The sequence below is a fragment of the Henckelia pumila genome, unplaced genomic scaffold (assembly GCF_033568475.1).
Source record: "Henckelia pumila isolate YLH828 unplaced genomic scaffold, ASM3356847v2 CTG_466, whole genome shotgun sequence".
In the NCBI taxonomy this organism is placed as follows: Eukaryota; Viridiplantae; Streptophyta; class Magnoliopsida; order Lamiales; family Gesneriaceae; genus Henckelia; species Henckelia pumila.
The window spans coordinates 520,979-544,052 of NW_027331833.1; the positions used below are offsets into that span (position 1 = coordinate 520,979).

The following is a 23,074-nucleotide window of genomic DNA, read 5'->3' on the forward strand; positions in this document are numbered from 1 at the left end:
AGGTTGGTTATTCATCAGCTGCGGGGTGTTGCTAAGAACTAGTGGATCATGACGAAGAAAGCCATGGAAAACCGAGGTACAGCTATTAACTGGAATATTTTCAAATCTAATTTTTATAAGCGGTTTTTCCCAGTTTCGTACCGAAAGGACAAGGGAGCCGAGTTTGCCAATCTGAGGCAGGAGAATCTGAATATTGAGTTTGTAGCTAAGTTTGATAGTTTGCTGAGATTTGCACCGCACATTGCCGACAAAGAAGAAGCAAAAGCCGACCAGTTCATTAATGGTCTGAACCCCGACATCTTCACGTTGGTCAACACTGCTAGGACAGATAATTTTGCGGATGCCATGAATCATGCAAAAGGAGATGAAGCAGGATTGTGGAGACAGAGAGGAGCTCCAGTTGTGCCTCAACAGACCAGTTAGTTTTAGAACCAACCATCTCATTTCCAGAATCAATCTTTCCAATTTCAAAATCAACCACCGAGTTCTGAGGGTGGTAGCAGTGGAGGAAATAGGAAGTATTACTATCATCCGAAGGGGAAGCAGTTTAAGAAGCACAGAAGCAGTTCTTCGAGCTCTAGTGGCTCGAGGCAGTTCGGATCGGACAGAGTTCGGGTCAGTCAGGCATGTCTTGTGCCAATTGCGGAGGTCGTCACTCCAGTGATCAGTGTAGAGGTATTTTTGGAAGCTGCTACATCTGTAACCAGGCAGGACACTTTGCCAAATTATGTCCTCAGCGGGGCTCTGAGCAAGCTCATAGTGGAATTTATTCGAGACAGACAGCTCTGCCTCAGCGGCAAGAATCTTTGGTTCATTCTTTCCAACCTCAACAGCAGAATAGACAGGAAGGTAGCCAACATGCGAACCAACCTCCCAGACAGCAGGCACGAGTCTTTGCTCTGACCGAGGATCAGACTCAGTTTTCACTTGATAACGACATAACAGGTAAACGTTCAATTTTGGTTTTTCTGCTTTTTTTGTACTAATAGATACTGGCGAGTCTCTTGCCTTCTTATTGAAGAATCTGTTTAATGTTTATCATGCCTCTAAAATTTTTTTGAGTCATTCGAATTGTCGAATACTCCTGTAGTGTTGTTAATTCCTCTATTAACCGGATCTTTCAGAAGTATTAGTTGAAGCTAGGAATTCTTATCGATGATTTCTTGTCTTTTTGGAATGAGAATTGTACTGATCATTCAGAGCTTTTGAGAATCGTATTTCAGATTTTGGTGCCGAATAGTTGTATGCTATTCTTCGATGTCTGAATCCTGATTGGATCGAGATAAAATTTTCCTAGATTGTATGATCTGGTGATGGAATTTTGCTGATCAGCACTTCAGTATTCTTGAATTCGGTAAGGATGATCTTTCAGTACTTAGCATTTCTTCTTAACGAGATTTTGGATATACTCTTATTCAGAGGAATCACGCTCTAGTTTAGACATCGAGGCAGCAGAAGACGCTCGAGACTCATGGTCTGGCTCTGGACTTGAGTTCACAGTGATCTTATTGATCGGAAGATTTGGCATCATTTCCTTACGAAGAGATTTCCGCGATCTTTTCTAATCTTAGAAGTCGAAGAATTTGTTCTTATTTTATCTACTATCTCTTATGATTGACCGATTGATGAATCTTCCTTGTATTTCCCTACGGAATGATCCTCAGACATGATCAGATGTTAGTTTTTCTATCAAAAATTTTGTCAGATTGTATGATTTGCCGAAGTCTATCAATTTAGACAGAGATCCTTGATGCGCTCATTCTTTCGGCATAGACCTCGAGGATACATTTTTGGTTTGATTGCAACTTATTTTATTTCTATATCCTCATAACGACGGACAGCCAGATCAGACGAGACAAACGTTAGAGGAGATGCTATGTGTTGTAGTGCTCGACTTAGCACTAGTTGGCAGAATCCTTGAATTCTTGTGGAGACTCCGTACAACGACTCCTATTTGATAAACTATTGAGGGCACTTTTCAAGATTTGTCGATAATAGAGGAAGATCCCCGTTATTAGAGATGACTTTCTGTGTCGCATGAGTTGGAACCAGAGATGATTCGATTTGTGACTGAATATAGAAGGATTTTCTGATGCGTATGAGATGACTTTCGATAGACGGACGGAGTATTACTGAATTAACCGAGAAGAAATTTTGGAATTATTTATGAGGAGTGAATTCTTATTACAGCCTTTTGATTCCATCTCGTTTTTGTGATCTCTTATTTATTTCGATGACGAAATCTATTCTTAGAGGGGGAGAATTGTAACGCCCTAAATTTATCTTAATTAAGTTTATTTGAGATAATCGGAGATTGCAGAGTTAAAGAGCCGACTTGATTTTGATCAGAGTCTATTTTGCAAATTTCGGATTTTTCAGGGACTAAAATGCAAAATTAGAGATTGTTAGATATTAAAGCAATCTTTGACTTATTCTTTCACTCCACCCTCCTCCTCCTTCACGTCTCCCTCCATTGAAGGCGCTCCAAGATTTCTTCAAGCTTTGTGATTTCAGTTTTTGCTCAATCCGTCCGTTATAAATTATTTCTGAAGACAGATTAGCGATCACGGCTGCGAGAGCTCCGTTATGCCGTAAGGATTTCTCCGATCAGTTATACTTCTATTTTCTGATGTTGTTAGAATCGATTGAGTTTCGGTTATGTTGTTCTTGACCGAGTTCTTATCCTTTATTCTCAGTCGGTTTTGAGATAGAGCGTCATTCGGAATTGTTATGATTTTTGCAGTGATTTTTGAAAATATGGATTTTGAGATTTGATGGGTTTGAGTTCTAAGTTTTTATTTGGTATTGATTTGAGTTGATATCGATATTATACTGCTGTCTGCGTTTACGGTTTGATCAAAATATAGTCGTTATGCCGTCGGTTTGAGATTTTTCGGATTTTGGGAGTTTGATTGAGTTTTTGAGAATTTTTTGATTTGGAGTGATTTATGTTCTTAATTATATCCTTTCAGACTTATTTGAGCATTGTTGGACTCAGAGTTCTTGGATTTCGAATCGTCGAAGAGTCGATCGAGGTTTGGTATCGAGATTACCCCCCATTTTTCGTTATATTTATATTCGTTTGGATTGTGATAGGAATTCTTGTCCTTGTAGCAATCCAGTTGGAGCAGCATTTGAATCGAGAAAGGTATAAGACAACATAGACTTGAATGGAACGATTAACTCGAATCCGACTTGATTCGAGTATTCCAAAGAAATCACATACTTGCATGTTAATTGATTTATTTGAATTTATTGATTGAGTTATGTTTTGCATTGCATTCATATTTTGCAAAATGATTTATTTCATTTTGAGTTAGACGTTCTAAGAATTATAGCGGGGGGCATTGGCAGGAAAATTACTGCAATGACCGACTTAACCCTCTATAGTTGCTTCAGAGTCTAGAGGATCTAAGTACAATCTTTCACCTTGAAAGGGGAGTTCGGTGTGATTGTTTGTGGTATTTTATCCTCGGGATCCCAATAGAGGAAGATAATAACCGGAGTACCTTTTGATTATCCAGACTTGATAATCCAGGATTTTAAAGACATGCATTTCATTTTAGATTCCTCATTGAATTGCATTGTTGATAATTGTACATCACTAGTTGATGTATTGAGTGATATTACATGTTTGTTGCTTATAATGGGAAAGTTATTCTCACAGGATTATCCGGCTGTTGTCTTGTCTTTGTATGTGTGCTTGGCGGCAGGTGGGGCAGGACCGAGTCAAGATCGCATGGCTAGGTGGTCGAGTTGATATAGTGAGGCCTTGTTGTTGTAGAAGTCAAATTTGTAATCGAACTTAGAATGTATTCGAACTCGTTATGTTTTGTATTGAATAAACTAGACTGAATCATGTTACTATTTTGAGATTGTATGAACTCTAGAACTACCTTATTTTGGATTATGCATGTCGATTGGTGTGAGTTATGCATGTCGTATATTGAGATTTGAGGTGTTGTGTTGCTTGTTGAGGAGAGCATTTTTGTTTTTCTTTTCTGCAGAACTGTGCCGCTCGATCGGTTGATTATTATCGATCGAGCGAGCACCCTTGAACTGAGGCAGAAAGTTTGGGCATTTGTGTCCGCTCGATCAGTAAGATTTTACCGATCGAGCGGAGGGCCTTTGTTAAGTCTCGGCAGAGACTTGGAGTAGATGGCCCGCTCGATCGGTAATGTATTACCGATCGAGAGAGCATTGTTTTAAAAAAAAATTTATTGCTTTTAATCTTTGATCGTGTATGCTTAATTTTTGTTTTATCCAATCTTAGATGTTTAGAACCGAGGTCTCACATTATATATCTGATGAATTCAAAAGTCACAAATTCCCAGCATCGGATAGTTGACAAGAAAACTCAAATGCAAAATACGAAGCATTTAAGGAGCCGTCTGATAAAGTGAGAAAAGCCATAAATTGCATTTAATGCCGAGACACATTGAATAGACAATTTAAGGCGCTCCGAGTACAGATACTTCAGAAGATAAATTCCTTTCACAAATCAGGAATGACATCTGACACTCAAGACGTTTTCCTACCGTTTACAAAAAGAAAAAGACGTTAGAAAAATTGATATAAAAATCAGAGCTCATCAAGAAGAAAAAGAAAACAACGTCCACACAAAAATATTTGCATACTTGAGCACGTGAAACTACTCTGAATACTCTACTGGTCACTTAACCCTCCTTGTCGAAAGCACATCTGATCTATCAAAGAGATCTACTCAAGGGTTACTCAGATCCAAGCAGTTGTTTGAAGAACACTCATTGTCACAAGGATTTGAGAATCTAAGCTCTCAAGCAGCTTAGACATTTATCATCATCAGCTGAGGTAAAGTTTGATAAGAACTTGAGATCTTATCAGTGTAAATCTAGGAGTTCCATCTTAGGCGATTGATAAGTCCTAACTTGGATCGAGTGTATTACAAGGCATTGTAATAACCAAAGTCTTCTAGTGTATCTTTCTCGTGAGGAAGAAGGGTGACGTAGGAGTTTGATCTCCGAACATCCATAAATATATATGTGTTCATTTACTTTACTACATTACTCTACTCTCCATATTTATCACCTAGCTTAGTGAGAACTTTTTCCGCACTATTTAAAGTAGTTCTTCTTTATCTAGGAAGCTAAAAGAAAAATCGGTTGAGTGGACTAACAATTGCTCAATCATCGTATCTTTTAAAGTAAAAGTTTATAAGTGTGTATTCCCCCCCCCCCCCCTCCCCTCTACACACGCTACCGATCCCCAACATGGTGTTTCAGTCCACATTCGTTCCCACTAAAAAGACAGCAAGCTCATTCTTGAATCTATTGTTTTTCCTCCAATAAAGTATTTACATGCTCTTGTGGGGACGTAAGGCTTGTTTTGAGTTTGATCATGTAGTAGCCCGATTCCATTTTATAAGATTAAGTTATTTTAAACATGTTAGAAAATGATATATAATTTTAAAAGTGTCAAAACATGTTTAAAGAGTCCTTATTTGGTAAAAATAAGTGGAAAATCAGATTTGGAACGTCAAAAAATGGTAGGAAGGGTCCCGGGGGTCTCAGACAGTCCAAAAACAGCCAAACGAGTTCGGAAGGCCCAAAGTAATTCGGAGCATGCGGACCAGTTCGGTTTCAAATGCCTCGACGCATACGCTATCACGTGCTTCCTCTGCATAAGAATACATCCAAGACCAAAATGAGAAGCATCGCAATACACCGTAAAACCTCCAGAACCTGATGGAATAGAAAGTATCGGAGCACTAGTCAATCTCTTCTTCAACTCAATGAAACTGTTCTCACACTCTTCAGTCCAAACAAAAGGCGCTTTCTTCTGAGTCAGCTGGGTAATCGGCTTCGCAATAGAAGAGAAACCCTGGATAAATCTGCGATAGTAACCAGCTAAACCCATAAAACTTTGAATCTCAGGCACAGAAGTCGGCCTACGCCAGTTCATAACTGTCTCGATCTTGCTGGGATCGATAGAAATCCCATCTCCCGAGATAATGTGAGCAATAAAAACGACTCGGTCCAACCAAAACTCGCACTTCGACAGTTTGGCAAAAAACTGTTCGGTTCTCAAAATCTGCAAAACAATCCTCAGATGCTCTGCATGATCAGCACGGCTCTTCGAATAGATCAGGATATCGTCAATGAAAATAATAACAAACTCATCTAGAAAATGCTGAAAGATTCAGTTCATCAACCCCATAAAGACTGCTGGGGCGTTAGTCATATCGAACGGCATGACAAGAAATTCAAAGTGGCCATACCTCGTTCGAAACGCAGTCTTAGGAACATCCTCTTCACGAACTCTTAGTTGATGATACCCAAACCTCAAATCTATCTTCGAATAGATACACGAACCCTGCAATTGATCAAAAAGATCATCTATACAAGGTAAAGGATACATGTTCTTAACCGTCTCCTGGTTCAGTTGGCGGTAGTCAATGCAGAGACGCATAGAGCCATTTCTTTCTAAAAAACAGAATAGGAGCACCCCAAGGCGATACACTAGGTCGAATGTATCCCTTGGCAATCAATTCTTCCAACTGCTCCTTCAATTCCTTCAATTCAATCGGAGCCATTCTATATGGAGCTTTAGAAATCGGCTGAGTACCTGACGTCAATTCGATGCCAAATTCAATCTCACGAATAGGCGGTAATCCCGGAATCTCATCCGAGAACACATCAGGAAACTCTCTAACCACTGGTATGTCAATCAACTCAGGGCTAGACTTCAAAACATCGACCGCATAAATCAAAAATCCCTCGGCTCCTTTCTGCAACAATCTAGTCATAGACAATACAGAAATCAAAGGAATTCTAGAACGAGAACCCTTACCAAAGAATCTCCACTCGTCTGACATCTCTGGTCTGAAATGGACTATCTTCTGAAAACAATCTACTATAGCCCTGTACTTAGTCAAAACATCTATGCCAACTATGCAGTCAAAGTCAGACAAACCAAGTATAATACAGTCGATCTCGATCAAATTTCCTTCAAAACTCAATCCACAATTTCTAACGAAATTCCTCGCAACAATTCTTCCACCCAAAGGTGAAGTAACAGAAACTACAGTAGGTAATGGCTCAAAAGGCAAGGCATGCATCAACACAAATTTCTCAGATATGAAAGAGTGAGAAGCACCCGTATCTATCAAAATATTAGCAGGATAATCAAAGATCAAACAATTACCTTCAATCACATCATCAGGTGCAGCCTGAGCCTGATCCTCATTCAGAGCATACACTCTCGCTTGCTGTCTAGGAGGTTGGTTCAAATTCTGGTTGCCTCCTTGACGATTCTGTTGTTGAGATTGGAAAGAGTGAAGTGCATTCAATTGCCTCTGAGGCTGAGATGACTGTCGAGAAGCATTTCCACTCTGTGCTTGTTCAGAGCCCCGTTGAGGACAAAGTCTAGCATAATGCCCTGTCTGCTGACAAATATAACAATTCCCAAATATTTCCCTACACTGGTCACTTGAGTGACGACCTCCACACTTGCTACAAGAAGTACCAGAGGAACCTGAACCTTGACTGTAACTGTTTTGTTTCGAGCCACAAGAACTTGAAGAACTGCTTCCCGAGTTTTTAAACTTTTTTCCTTTGGGACGAAAGTAATTCTTCTTATAACCTCCACTGCTACCACCTTCAGTCCTCGGTGGTTGATTCTGGTATTGGGACGGTTGGGCCTGAAACTGTCTCTGTTGTTGCTGAGGTGCAAACTGATTCCCTCTCTGTCTCATCAGTCCAGCTTCCGCACCCTTGGCATGATCCATTGCATCAGAAAAGTTATTCGGCCTTCCGGTATTTACCAGAACAAAGATATCAGGGTTCAGACCGTTAATAAAGTGGTCAGCTTTCGCTTCCTCATTGTCAGAAATGTGTGGAGCAAACCTCAATAGACTGTCAAATTTGGTAACATAATCTTCGATAATCAAATTTCCTTGCTTCAAATTTGCGAACTCGGCATTCTTATCCTTACGGTATGAAACTGGGAAGAATCGTTTATAAAACTCAGTCTTGAACAGAATCCAGTTTATAAGCATACCTCTATTCTCCATGGCTTTCTTAGTCGAGGTCTACCATTTCTTAGCCACTCCGTGCAGCTGATGAATAACCAATCTAATTCGCCGGTCATTGGAATAGTCGAGAGAATCAACAAGCTGTTCTATATCATCCAACCAGCCCTCGAAATCCATGGGATTCTCCGTACCTTTCAAGATCGGTGGTCGGAAAGACTGAAACCTCTTCAGTAAGGTTTCCATAGGGGTAGCCGCGGCATCCATCTGATTCTCAACCGTATCGCCCTGGTCATTCTGTGGGGTCACTACAGGTGGAGTTTCAGTAGTAGGAAAAACTGGAGGAGTATTCATGTTCAATCTTCTTCGAGTACGCATCTAAAATCAAAGGGATTAGAACACAGATAACTCAATCTCAAAATTCCAGTGTCCCACCACCTCTGATCTTCGACTCGGATCCAAAGAATAATTATAATTCATATCTCAATCAATTCATGCTTTATAAATTAAATCACATAATCAAATAATTCAAATAATTCTCAATCAATAAATCATGCTCGCATCGTATTTAATAAATCAATTAAATAACTCAAACACACGCGAGAAGTCAATACAAGCGGACTCGATCTACCCCGCTCTCTTCTAAATTTAGTCCAAGATCTTATCTCTCTGATACCACTTAATGTGAGGCCTCGATTCTAATCATCTAATTAATCGTAATCCAATTCATCAACTCAATTAAACAATAAGGATTAAGAAATGAAAAAAAAAAATTTAAAAGGGGTGCTCGCTCGATCGGTAAAATATTATCAATCGAGCCGCCAAAAAATTTCCAAGACTCTGCCGGGAAAAAAAAAAAGCCTCCGCTCGATCGGTAAAATCTTACCGATCGAGCGGACAAGAAATGCCCAACTCTCTGCCTCGGTACAGGGGTGCTCGCTCGATCGGTAAGATTCAACCGATCGAGCGAGATGCTCTGTACCAGAAAATAATTCTGGTTTTCTTTCAACATTTCAAATCCCAACTCAATCAAAACACAAACCAATCAATATGCATGAACTTATTCAACATGCATAATCCATACAAAGTAGTTCTAGAGTTATGCATTCATCCAAACTAATAGAACATGCTTCAATTCTAGGTTTACAATACCAAAATACAAATTGAGTTTGAATTCAATTCAACTCCTAAAACCAAGGGCCTCACTTCTACTCTCTCATCCACCTATCCAAGATGTCTCTGGCTTGATCCTGCCCCACCTGTTGCCAAGTACACATACAAACAAAGACAACAGCCGGATAATCCGGTGATAATAATATTCCCAGTAAAAGAGACTAGCATACAATATCACATAATATATCAAAACATGATATATAATCAAATTCCACATATACCTCAAGTAATTCATTCAATTGCGGAATTAAAATGATATGCATTACTTTAAAACTTCTGGATTATCAGACTCAGATAATCAAAAGGAATTCTTCTTTCTTTCTTTGGTTTGGGATCCCGAGGTTAAAATATCCAACAATCACACCGAACTCCTCTTTCGAGGTGGATGAGGTATATTTTAATCCTCTAGACTCTAGGGCATTATAGTGAGTTAATCGACACTTGTAGTAAATCGTCTACCAAGGTCACTCAACTATAATCTCCAGATCTTCTAATTCAAAATGAATAATCAATCGGCTCAAAATAAATGCATATGAAATCTCATGCATTCAATCATCAATTCAATCATAAGTTCAAATAAGCATATAAACATGCAATATGTGATTTCTTCTAGGACACTCGAATCAATCCAGATTCAAGTTAATCGTCCTATTTCATTCCAAAGTCGTCTTATACCTCTTCTTTGTCGTTCCAAAAACTTCAATCTGAAAACAACAAATCCTCAATTCAATATCCAAGTCAAGTTCAATCAATCGATAAAGAAAGACATCGATACTATACCGGCTCAACTCTTCTACACTGATCAAGACTGTCGGGTTCACAATCTTCAAGGACTTCAACTCAATCTATCTGAAGAAGTCACCGAGATCAAAATCTACATCAAAACTCATATCAAACTCGGTAAAACTCAAAGCATCAAAACGACGTTCAAACTTCAAACTGACGGCATAACGGCTATAAACTGATCAAACCGGAAATGCAGACAGCAGGATATCAATTCAATATACTCATTCCAATCCTCAAACATCATATCCAAAAAAAAACCAACACATCTCAAAATTCAGAATTTCGAAAATAATAAGAAAAATCATATCAAATCTGATCGTCGTTAGATCTTCGAACCGTCTTAGATATACTGTCACAGCTATCTAATAATCATCCTCTCTGAATATAAATTAATTCTAACAATATCCAAAAATTCCAACCTCTCAGAATTAAGATAAACTTACATCCAAACGAAGCACTCGAAGCTCTGATCGTAGATATCAAGTCAGAAATCGATTCTATCGGACAGATTGTGCTCAGACTGAAATCTGAAAGCTTGGGAAGCTTTGGAACCGCCTTCAATGGAGCATGGCGTCTTGGAGGGGATGAGAAGGATAATGAAAAGACTTAGTCAACTCACACAATATAACAATCTCATAATTTACAATTTAGTCCCTAAAAATCCAAAAATTGCAAAATAGTCCCTGATAAGTAAAAGTTCGGCTCTCTAATTCTGAAATCACTGAATATCTCAAATAAGTTCAATTAAGATAAAAACGGGGCGTTAAAAGCGGGCTGACGACGAACGAAGATATGGCTTTAGTTTCCTATAGTAGATAGGGAGTAGGCTATAGTTTAATTAAGGCTTTTAGAGCCTAGTATATGATGTTTGGCATGCTAGGTAATGCATGGTTATTTATATTGTAGTACTGCATGGTAAGCTTGGACCTATATGGGAGCTTCTAGGATCTAACTTAGTAAGGTACGAAAGTATTATTCGAGATATCCAGATTGAGTATGCATGTATTCAGGGGTGGATCCAGGAATTTTATGTAGGGGGGCAGCCGGGCAGAATAAAAGATCATATATATATATATATATATATATATATATATATATTTTATATATAGATATATAATATTTTTATATATATATATATATATATATATATATAAATACATAATCACCACATAACAAAATTTAAATATAGTACTCTCATTTAAATAATATTTTTAGATTTCAAATTTCACTTATAATTTACCCCTACGACTTTCCATTTTTTGAAAATAATTAATAATAACTTCATTCGATAAACTAATATATATATATATATATATATATATATATTTCAGTATAATTAATTAATATTCGTAATAATCTTTTCAGCAAAAAATTTTCTCTTCACTGTAGTTTTTACAACTGGTAAAATAAAATTCAAACTCACAAGCTTGTAAATTAACAATTTTTGCTTCAAAAAATTGTTTTTAGGTTTAAAAAACTTAAAATTATTTGTGTTTAAGTTTAAAAACTTAGTGATTGGACTACAATTTATTAAATTACGAGCCATAAATTTTCGGATCACTTTGCACACATTATTAGATTAACTTAAATTTTTTGACCTCTTTTTTGTATTTCCGTGTTTGATTCCTAATTTATGTTCATAAATTATAATTTTTAAAATATAAGGGTATTTTAATAATTTTAAAAAAAATTCAAGGGGGGGCAGCTGCCCCCCTTTGCCCTATACTGGAACCGCCAGTGCATGTATTATGTGTTTGCATGGATTATGTGATTGCATGTTCTATATGCCTTTATATACAACATGTCATGATTGTATGTTGCATACAAGAGCATATTGAGCCTTTACCTTAGAGGTATACTGTAGTAGGATGCTCACCCTATGAGTTGTGGATGGTTGGATACATAAGTCTTGTGTCAGGTCACCGTGATGGTTGGACAGATGTACTAGTATCAGGTCACCATTATCCACTGGGTATATGAGCCACCTCCTGAGGTGACGACGCAGCGTGCTATATACCCTGGGCCCGGTCTATGAGCTAGTTTCTTGACCGAGTGTCTTGGTACCCAGTTCATTTGCATTCATGTGCATATAATAGTGTATACTCATACTCTCATACTGAACATGTAAGACTCACTTCTGGTTATTTTTTATTGGCTGGATGCTCTATTCCATGGGAAATTTGCAGGTAATTCTCCCGGAGACAGGGAGGTTAGGTGGTGACCAAGGCTGGATATATAGCAGGGTTGACCACTAGGTTTTGCTTACCTGGTATTATTTTTATTTTTAGATTCCGCAGTTAGTCTGATTAATATTATTTAATTTTAATTGCATGCTTAAGTTTCTGATTAGTAGGTGATCACGGTGCGGGTTACTACAGATCAATTCTCCTACTTCCCAGCTAGAAAATGTAGAGGAGGGAAACAAAGTTGATGAGTTTGAAAAAGTTTTTGATAACATGAAAGAAGTTGATGAAAATACAGAGGAAGCAGAACTCAAAATCATTACCAAATCAAATGATGTGTGTGGATAAATCAGCTATGATGATGAAAAAACTAATAGGGTTCGGCAGTAAGAATACAACTTTGCCTCCTCACAAGTTCAACAAAGTAGTCTACTTCCCAGAGACAGATGAAATTCCAACGAAAAAGGATGTTTTGGACGATGTACCGATCTCACACTCACTTCCACCACTTTCACGCACGGCTCAGCTTATCTCAATGCATCCGCTGCTACCATCACCGCCATATACTACCACCTCGTTCAAGGCTTACGAGTACTTTTGTCGTAGCAAGAACACTGCTGCTGGTCGTTTTACTAATCCAAAGATCTCTTCAACCCACAAGTTGCATCCTTCAAAAACATCAAGATTGATGCAACAAAGGCGTTTGATCTATATCAAGAAATGGCACCACACATGAGAGAGAAAATATTTCAAGAACATTAATGTTAGAATCTCAAAAGTATCAAAATCAAAATGGGCTAAGCAGGTAAACCGGTTGAAGAAATTGATCGATGAAGATAGGTTGATCGGTTGAAGAAGTAAGAAATAAAGTTTTAATAGGCTTAGCAGGTAAACCACGTTATTTTTAAATCTTAATTGGATAGATTGACTAATTGTGGAAACACGATAAAAAACAGAGGAATAAATTGGATCAATTAATGAAAAAACAGAGGACTAAATCAGAAAGACGCCTAAATGAGGGACTAAATTTTGATTTATATATATATATATATATATATATATATATATATTTATAGATAGGATATTAATATTAATTTTTTTGTTTTACATACTTTTTGTATATAAATTCATATCTTACTTATATTAACATTAAAAACTTTAAAAATGATTTTTATAATAATTTTTAATTTTATGGTGATATAGTTATCTTAATTATAAATTTAAAAATTTTATGGTGTTTCTCGGTTTAGTCACAAATCAATTTAGTGACCCGGTTTAGTCTCAAATCTTCTTTTTTTTTTTTACCTATTTGGTTTTTTCGTCAATTTGGAGTTAGATTCTAACGAAGAATGTCGTTAGATTCTAACGGAGAATGTCGAATACTTACGCTTCTTCAAGAAAAAAGCTCATTCCCAATTCCTCGAGTTATGCCCTACTTATCTCCAGCGAAACTCGGTCTCCACCATTCATCTGCAGAATTCCAGAGCTTCAAAGCTCGTCGTTCGCTCGATTCACCAATCCTCGCAATGTCAAGGTAACCATGAACACTTGTTTTCGAATCGATTTTCAAGTTTAATTTTTTTCACCAATCCTCGCACGGTCTCGAATTCACCAATATTTTTAGTTTTCCTTCCCTAAATTCGTACATAGAACCAGTGCTAATTTTGTCTTGGTTTTAAGGCAACCGACCAAAATAAGTTCTTCAGTGGCCTTCGAAAACAATGTGAATTTCTGGGAAATTCATCAATATTCTTAGTTTTTCCTTTCCTAAATTTTCATGTAAAGTTTTGCAATTCACCATCTGTAATCTAAATTATCAACTATTATTTTAAATCATTATTGTGATTTATTTTCATTCGTGTAGCTTTTACACAGTAGGTGATTGAGTGGATTTTTAATGGCCAGACGAAGTAATTTCTCAACAAAAGACACTCCAAATTATGGTAATTAGTAGTTTAATTATCACAAAAAAAAATTATGAGGCATTTTCTCGATAATCTAATTTTTTATTGTTTTTTGTTTTTGGATTTAGGATTAATTGGAGAACCAGATCTCTTTACAATTAAGATATATTACAATAGAAGATTCAAAGTTCGTGGAGAACACAATGAATACATCGGGGGGAGTTCTAAATATTTTGACTCTGTCGATCTTGATAAGCTTGGAATGACTGAATTGTGGGGATTTATGGAAGAGCTCGGATTTGAAGATAAAAAGTATTTTAGATTTTTGCACAAAGTCAAAAGTGCTATTAGTGAAGGCAGGTACTTGGAAAATGATGCAGATGTGTTGAATATTAGAGACTAGTTTCGATAAACTATGATGTTGAAGTATATATTGAACACTTAGATGGTCGAAACGATAAGAAGATGAAGATGAAAATGTTTATTTTGATAACAATGAGTTTGATTTTGTAGAAAATCATGGGTTAGTTGATGCATTTGTTAACAATGAAATTATGATTGTTCATGAAAGAGAAAAAACAGATGATCTGTCTCATAAGATGCAGGAGGATGATAGTGAAGAAGATGTTTGTGTAGACAGTGATAGTCTGAATAGTATTTATGAGTCTGACGAGGATGATGTAAAAAATTATCCGTTTTTTGATTCAAAAAAGGTGTCTGAAAAATTAGAGTTGAATCTTGACTTAGTTTTTAGTTCGAAGAAAGAAGGAAAATTCACAATTCAAACTTACTGCATTCGAGAAGGTAGGGTTTTGAAGTTTGTAAAAAATGATAATGCCCGTCTTTGGGCTAAGTGCAACAATGATAATTGTAGTTGGAAGATCCATGTTGCGAACATGACTAATGATAATTGTTGGCAAATAAGAAATTTTGACGGATGTGAAAAACAAGTGTGTGAACTCAACTTGGTTGGAAAAGACTTTTGCCAAAAAATTCAGCACAAATCCTAAATTGAGACACTTAGAGTTTAAGGAAGAGATTTCTATCATGCTGCAGTCAAATTGTTCAAGGAATACAGCCTACTTGGCTAAAAGAATGGCGCTGAAATTGGTGCAAGGGTCAATCGAGGAGCAATTTCAAAAAATAAGGAAGTATTGTGCTGAATTGAAAAGATCCGATGCTGGGGCAATCGTATATAGTTTTGAAATTGACAGGGTGATTAAGGTCCAAGGTTTCAAAGGTTATATGTTTGTTTTTCAGCGTGTAAGCAACGATTTAAGAATGTTTGTCGGCGATCATTGGTGTTGATGGATGTTCTTAAAGGTGGAACATGGTGGGAAATTGTTGTTGGCTATGGGGCTGGATCTGAATAATAACATATTTTTAATATGTTATGAAATGGTTGAACGTTAAACAAAAGATAGTTGGACATGGTTTCTTCGGCTCCTAGATGAAGACATTGGTGTTAGAAATGATCAGCATACCTTGACATTTATGTAAGATAAGCCAAAAAGTTTGACTCCTGCACTTGAATCTTTGTTTCCTAATGCTGAACATAGATTTCATGTGAGACATTTAAAAAGCAACATGAAACGTGATGGATTCAAGAGTGTGGCAGTTAAGATTGTCTTTTGCGCTGCAACAAAGGCGACAAGAATTGAAGAATTTCAAGTGCACATGGCTGAGTTGAAGGAAATTGATGCAAAAGAGTATGAATGGCTGGCAAAAAAACCTGCAAACCACTAGTCCAAGGCATACTTCAGCACCACTCCTAAATCAGACATCTTGTTGAACAATATGTGCGAAAGTGCTTCATATTAGATTCCAAGGAGAAGACAATAATTGAGATGTTTGAGACAATACGAAATATTTTGATGGGCAGATTTCAAAAAAATAGAGAAAGGGCTGAGAAATGGAAAGGTCGGCTTTGTTCAAAGATCAGAGATGTGTTATCAAAGGTCTATGTGGAGGCTATTAGGTATTCTCCCATGAAGTCAGATGACATGCATTAACAAATAAAGAGAGTAAATGATAGACGTGATCAGCATTCGGTTGACCTATTGAGTAGGTCTTGCAGTTGTAGGAAATATGATTTGACAGGGATTCCTTGCAAGCACGGTGTATGTGCCATTTGGTGCAAAAAATGATCGAGAGACATATGTACATCCTTATTATTTGGTACAGACATATAAAAAGGTGTTAAGAAGCAAGAATCATGTCTGTCAATGGACCATACTTGTGGCTTCAATGTGACTTGGCACCGCCATTGCCTCCAGTTTACAAAGAGAAAGTTGGTAGACCGAAAAAATTACGAAGAAGAGAACCGGATGAGCCCCCTCCTTCTGAAAATAAATTGAGAGGTGTAAAGAATTTTACCAAATGCAAATTTTGTGGTGGATCTGGGAATAACAAAAGGATTTGTAACCGGACTGAAAGCATCCAACAACAAAGAGCGGTACAACAAGATTCCATGACACAGCAAAGCAGTACTAGAAAAAAGAAACTACACATACCGAAAATGAAAAATGATTTTCATTGCATTGTTTTTTTCTTGTTTACGAAATTTTTGTTGTGTGTACTTATATACAGGTGAAAAGAGCACGTCAAGTCGGGGTTAATATTTAAGGAGGTTCATGTTAAATATCTTCGATAAATGTAAGTTATTTAATATTATTTGTAATTGTTATACATATTCTTAGTGACATGGTTGACGTGATTTTGTTTTTATTTTTGTATCGGTATATGTTAACCAATCAGTGAACATTTATACACCTGCTTTTGTAAAAGATGGTGTTAGCTTCACAACAGTCTCATGACTTCGAGCTTCCATAGGCGTTCGAGGTAGAGTTGGATAGTCATTGTCTTCACCAGCAAATCTCGTGGTCAATTCTAACAATTCTTGGGCTGCCTTTTAAGAAGAAATGATTTTAAGATCGATGGAGGAAGCTGATGGTGGTCTAAGTTACTATTGTCTTTGTTTTTTGCATTTGGCTCCATGGATTCCATATAACTATTTGGTTTCTTTAAGAAATTGTTCAAGAAACTTTTTCCTAATTTTGTGACCGGCTCCGGGCTTGTTTAATGATATAATTCTAATTCTATGTCTTTTGTTCGATTATCTTCTTAATGAATTAGATTTTTGTTCAGTAAAGTTGTGCACTACTGTTTTGGAAATGGAATGGATTTAGTTGGATTTGAAGTATCCGTTATTTAGTGTTATGACTTGTGCTTGATCTTTACTTGTTGGAACTGGTCTGTATGAGATAAATCATCTCACAGCCTTCCCAAATAATTTGGCAACAATATTCTGATAATTTAAAAAACAATAAACCAATTTGAATAAAAATAAAAAGATAATTTGCACAGGATGCTAATCCCATAAAAATTGGATAGGAGAGCAGAATTTAGTTAATCATGACAGTTAGATATGAAATTTTGATGTTGTTAATATGACTACCAGTCAAAGAAGTAACTCATACTAACTAAGGATCGGAAACTTTCATCTGGCATATATATTCCCAGCTGATGCATGTTGCACTAAGATCTCATGTCTGGTTTTTCATATCAAAGTATTCAGCTTTGAAAAAAAGTGAGACAGAAGCATTTTCTCGATGGTATAGCTCTACAGAATACAAAGAACTAGAGAAAGAATATTTAATTGAAAGATTATAAATGAAGCCATATTCATTACCAAATCTGGACAAAAAATAATTCACAAAACAATATGCACAAAAAACACAAAAAAGCCACATTCATTACCAAATATGGAAATAAAACACTTATTCGATGAAATAAAAAAAAAAAATTCGAGTATATATACAATAGAAATTACAGTCTTGAGATATTGAACAAACGCTACAAAACCAAGTCAAAGATACACAAGGATATCTAATCGGCACTGATTTCTAGAGATTTTACTAGTTGTCTAATCAGCACAAGTGTTGTTTCTCTATATATGCACAAAAAGCTTTTGATGCTTCATTTTTGCTCCAGAATGATTTGTGAGAAGCATCACTAAATTTGTTGACTTGACTATGAGCTTCTTCCCATGTCTCGTATACACCAGGTTTACGTCTGAAGAAGACAACATATGTTTTTCCTACAATTCACTAAAAAAAAATCAAAATCGATATTCATTAATTTATATTAAAAAAATATTATTACAATAAAAGAAAACTTGAAATTCAAGTGTTCACCACCATTTTAGGAAATAGAGCTATATCGAAATCTTGTTTTAGTGCAACAAAAATAACAGAACGTTATTAAAAATCAATAAATATTACGAATATATGTCATTAGCCTAAAAAATTTGATTGTCCAAGATAAATTTACACAGAAAAGTATGTTCTGAATGTGAAATTAATGTACATGCTCATTTATTGTTATTTGAAGTTTGCACAAATCAAGCATCAATATAATTTAATTTATGCACAAGGGGCTGTATCTTTTGCTTTCACGGATGAATAAATATTGATATAATAAATGAATATGTTACTGAAATTAAAGAAGTCATGGTTTTTACTAGCAGAAACCATTGTATTCCATACAAAACCACCAAGAACATAAACAAATCACCAGCCACTTTTTATTGAAGGAAGCAAAATTTAAATAAATACATTGCTTATGTAGTGACCCACACAGGTCATCTACTAACTAGCAGTGTTAAGCATGTAATTAGCTTAATATAAAAATAACAGTAATTAATCAAACCTAATCAGAGTTTATTGCGGAAACCTAAAACCCAATATTTACAAGATAACCGACGGAATATAATCGGTAAAATCAAGCCAAGTATTTTTCTCAAAAATATATACAAACTGTAGTATAAAATTCCAAGTGCCTGCTGAACCTGCAGCTAACCCTGTCTCGATCCACCCGCTCCGTCCAACATCAGACCTGACCCGTCGAATGGGGTGTCCAGAATATAACCAAGACGTGAGCGACTAACGCCCAGTACGTAAATATGATTAAACATAAAAATATGATGCATGCAAGTGTGATGACTGAGTAAATGGTCATCTATCAAGTCATGTTCAAACTAGGCACCATGAGTATAGTACCATCTTGGAATCTGACCGCGGGGTACATTCACACTCGTCTAGATCACCGTAGTATCATTATCCGCACATGCGATATCTCCCAGTCAGACAATATAAACAGGTCTAGAGCTGAGCGGCTCTACTATCATGGCTATCTCAAAGGAAATAGGTTCCACGTGTATGTGCACATGACATATGAAAAACAGTAGAACATATATCATGCCACATAATCATGTCACATAAATGAAACATATAAGCATGCATACTCGCTGGATATCTCAATCATTAATTACGTACCTCTAGTAGTAGATCAAGTCTATCAGAGTATAGGTTCGAAGCCTACAATCAATATTTCATCGTATCACTAAACATGTTCTACAAGCCTTAACTAACTTAACATATAATCCTATAATTTAAATATGATTCTCGGGCCATACCTCCATCCGTTGTTAGTCCGCTGATGTTAAAACCCTAGTTTCTACTCTCAATTGGATGTTATTATCTCAGCACCTTACTTATACCATCGGACCCTCAATATATAACTGATCAAAGAAGGAAACACTGAATTCGTACTTCATTTATTCGTCTGAAGACCCTATTTATAGGGGAAAAAATCTGGTGGACCCTCCCTACTATTTATTCGTCTGAAGACCCTCAGGACCCTCCTTACTATTTTCGGACATTCCGGAGCGGATTTTCCACCTATTTTTCCAAATAATTACTCTTTAATCATGTTTTGTCACTTTTAAAATTATATTTTATATTATAACATGTAAAGTGGAACTTGGGTTACTACATTTAAATGTAGCGATCCGCCGGCGCCCGATAATTCCGAAGTCCAAAATTCATATTTTAATCTCATTTAATCCCTTGATCATGTACTTACTAATCCCTTAATCATGTTTAATATTTAATTAACTTAAAACATATTACGAGTTACTATAGCTTATGTACATCAAAAAATTTTCTACAACGCACTGGTTCCATGTATTAAGAAAAACAACTCATCCATTGCAGATACACGATCATCCAAACCAAAATCTTAAAAAAACCTAATGCTTAATCAAATAAGCATCAAGGCCACACACAATGGCATAAGCTAGAGATAAATAGATCCATGAGTTTTTATTTTTACAAATCAAGATTTCTATCACAAGTGGAAATACATAAAACAAAAATCACACATTTCACCACCATATTGCAGAACCAATCCAAGATATTTGCTGAAGTGTCTCCAAAATCAGCTTATTAGAATGATATGAGTATATACAATCTTGCATATGGTAACAACATTATGTCAAGAATATAGTGTGCATAATAAACCCACAAACTCAGAAAATGCTACTCCATGGTCATTTATGGAGTATGAGATCAGAGAGACAAGTGCATAAGAATGGAGCGAGGGGCAAGATATGAAGCTCTGAAATTTATGAAACTGTGTGAGAAGAGTTACACTTGAAAATCGATTTGAATACAAGGGCTTATTGTTACCTTGACCTGCATAGGAATGGTTATTGGAGCGAGAGGCGAGCTTCGAAGCTCGAAACCTTCTTCAATTTGAGCTCTGCGAAGGAGGACAATTAGGGCTTAGGATTTTGGAATGAGTTTTCTATGGAAGAGGGATTTATTCTTGTGTCGTTAGTCAAAATTAACAAAAATACTAACGGAGTAAAATAGAGTGAATATTTGGGACTAAATCAGGTCACTAAATTGATTTGGGACTAAACCGAGAATTTTCCCATGAAGATAGGTTGACCGGTTGAAGAAGTAAGAAATAAATTAAACTTTGAATAGGCTAAGCAGGTAAACCTCGTTATCTTTAAATTTTAATTGGACAGATGGACCAATTGTGAAAACACGGTGAAAAATGGACTAAATTGGGTCAATGAAAAAACGAAGGACTAAATCAGAAATGTGGCCTAAATGAGGGACTAGATTTGTATATATATATATATATACATTTTTAATGTTTTTAATGTTAATATAAGTAAAATATGAATTTATATACAAAATTATTTAAAACAAAAAAAATTAATATCAATATCATATCTATCAATAAATATATATATATTTTGATAGATATGATATTGATATTAATTTTTTTTGTTTTAAATAATTTTGTATATAAATTCATATTTTACTTATATTAACATTAAAAACATTAAAAATGTTTTGATAATAATATTTAATTTTATGGTGATATAATTATCTTAAATTTAAAAATTATAGATAAAGATGAAAATATAATTTTTATTAGGATATTTAAGATACATATGTTTAAAATAGGTTTTTATGATTTTTTATTAAATAAAATTAAAATGTTTTTGCATTTGAAAGAGTATTTTTGGGTTATCAGAAAATACATCAAGACACCAAAGTTAGTTTAAATCCCTCAAATTTAATAATATCAGTATGAAATATGAATTAATTATTTTCGAGTGCAATAATTGTCTCTGTTGGGTAGACAATCGAACCATAGCGTTTAGGCTACTGCTCGATTTAAAATATTTGAGTTGCACAATTATCATCAACTATAACTTTTGATAAAGCGCGAGCGCTCATTCCTACAATTGATATCAGAGTCAAGGTCATGAGTTCGATTCTCATTGATTGCAAGGAGTACAATATTTGTCTCTACTGTGTTTGATTCTCATTGATTGCAAGGAGTACAATAATTGTTTCTACTGTGTAGAGCGATCGAACTATTTGAATTGCATTATAAATTGAAATTTTATTTATTGCAGATTTTAGATCAAATAAAATATTCACAACCAAAAAACTAGTTTTTTTCTTTTTTTACGACTTGCAAAATTCTATAACATGCATAAGTATTTTATTTATGATAATTTACTTATAATTATTCTAGTTCATAATATGCACATAATATATCAAGTGTCTATTGTTACTTTTTCCAAATCACGATATCTTATGCACTATATCACCATGACATTCGAAACTTAAAATTAATCATCCAAACTAGACCAAATCTAACCAGACCCGGCCAAATCCATGGTTTGGTGTGGTTTGATTAGTAATGACTCAATATGCACTAAAATATATATGGTTTGGTTCCATTTTCGTCCAAAACCAAATCAAACCGTAGTTGAATACCCCTAGTTCATGATATGTTAGATCCAACTATGTTTAGAGCCGCTTTATTTCCCATTGGCATGGCAATTGCTGTTAAGTATTAAGCATTCATTTTTAAGGGTTTATTAAAGATATCAGATATCAAAACAGATTGATGGGTGGGTTGGACTGTAACCTATCACCTGACTCCTGCCAATTTGACGAGTTGAGAAATTGTTAACCTAGCATGTCTATTTAGCAAGCCGAGACGGGTTAACTTGCTAGTTTTTAGTTATATTAAGTGGGTCAAAATGGGCTACAACACACCTTTTGGCCTGCGGGATGGGGCGGACAGCTATTTGGGTGGGTTAAGAAATCGCAAACGTAACTCATCTATTTGACTTCTCGGGACGGAATAACTTATAAGTTCAACCTATTTTGGCAGATTTGGAGCTTTGAGATTTATCAAAAATCATACTTGATGATGAATTTTGTTGTAGACTTGTACTGGTGGGCTTGTGATTGCCACACGCCAACACAAAGTCATTGTTCAACGGAACAATATTTTATATGATCATGGTTGAAATTTACGAAATGAATATGGTTGAAATTTCTCGATGTCGAAATCCCAACATAAGCTGTTCAGAAAATAAAAATTAAATTTTAGAAAAATAGGAATATTGACCAAGTAATAAGTATACTAATAATTTTTCAGCATGATGTTGATGTGATACTTATATTTTAATATGTTTTTTATAGTAAAAAATGGAAACAATTTTTTGATGTACAAAATACACAAAAGGTTAACAAAATTTATTGTTCACTCAAATGTCATTTATTAGATGTACATATAAAAAACGCAAAATATGCAGTTAAATAAACTGGAAAAATTCATTTAGACCTTGGGAATTT

The 23,074-nt window shown here is 35.6% G+C and overlaps 1 long non-coding RNA gene across 1 annotated transcript; it reads left to right on the top strand.

Annotated features, from left to right (window-relative positions):
* Window positions 1-13,530: 13,530 nt before the first annotated feature.
* LOC140872538 (uncharacterized) lies at window positions 13,531-17,108 on the top strand. The gene is made up of 4 exons (XR_012147850.1): window positions 13,531-13,684; window positions 14,015-14,093; window positions 14,183-16,709; window positions 16,812-17,108. It is a non-coding gene; the product is annotated as an uncharacterized lncRNA (long non-coding RNA).
* Window positions 17,109-23,074: the final 5,966 nt, after the last annotated feature.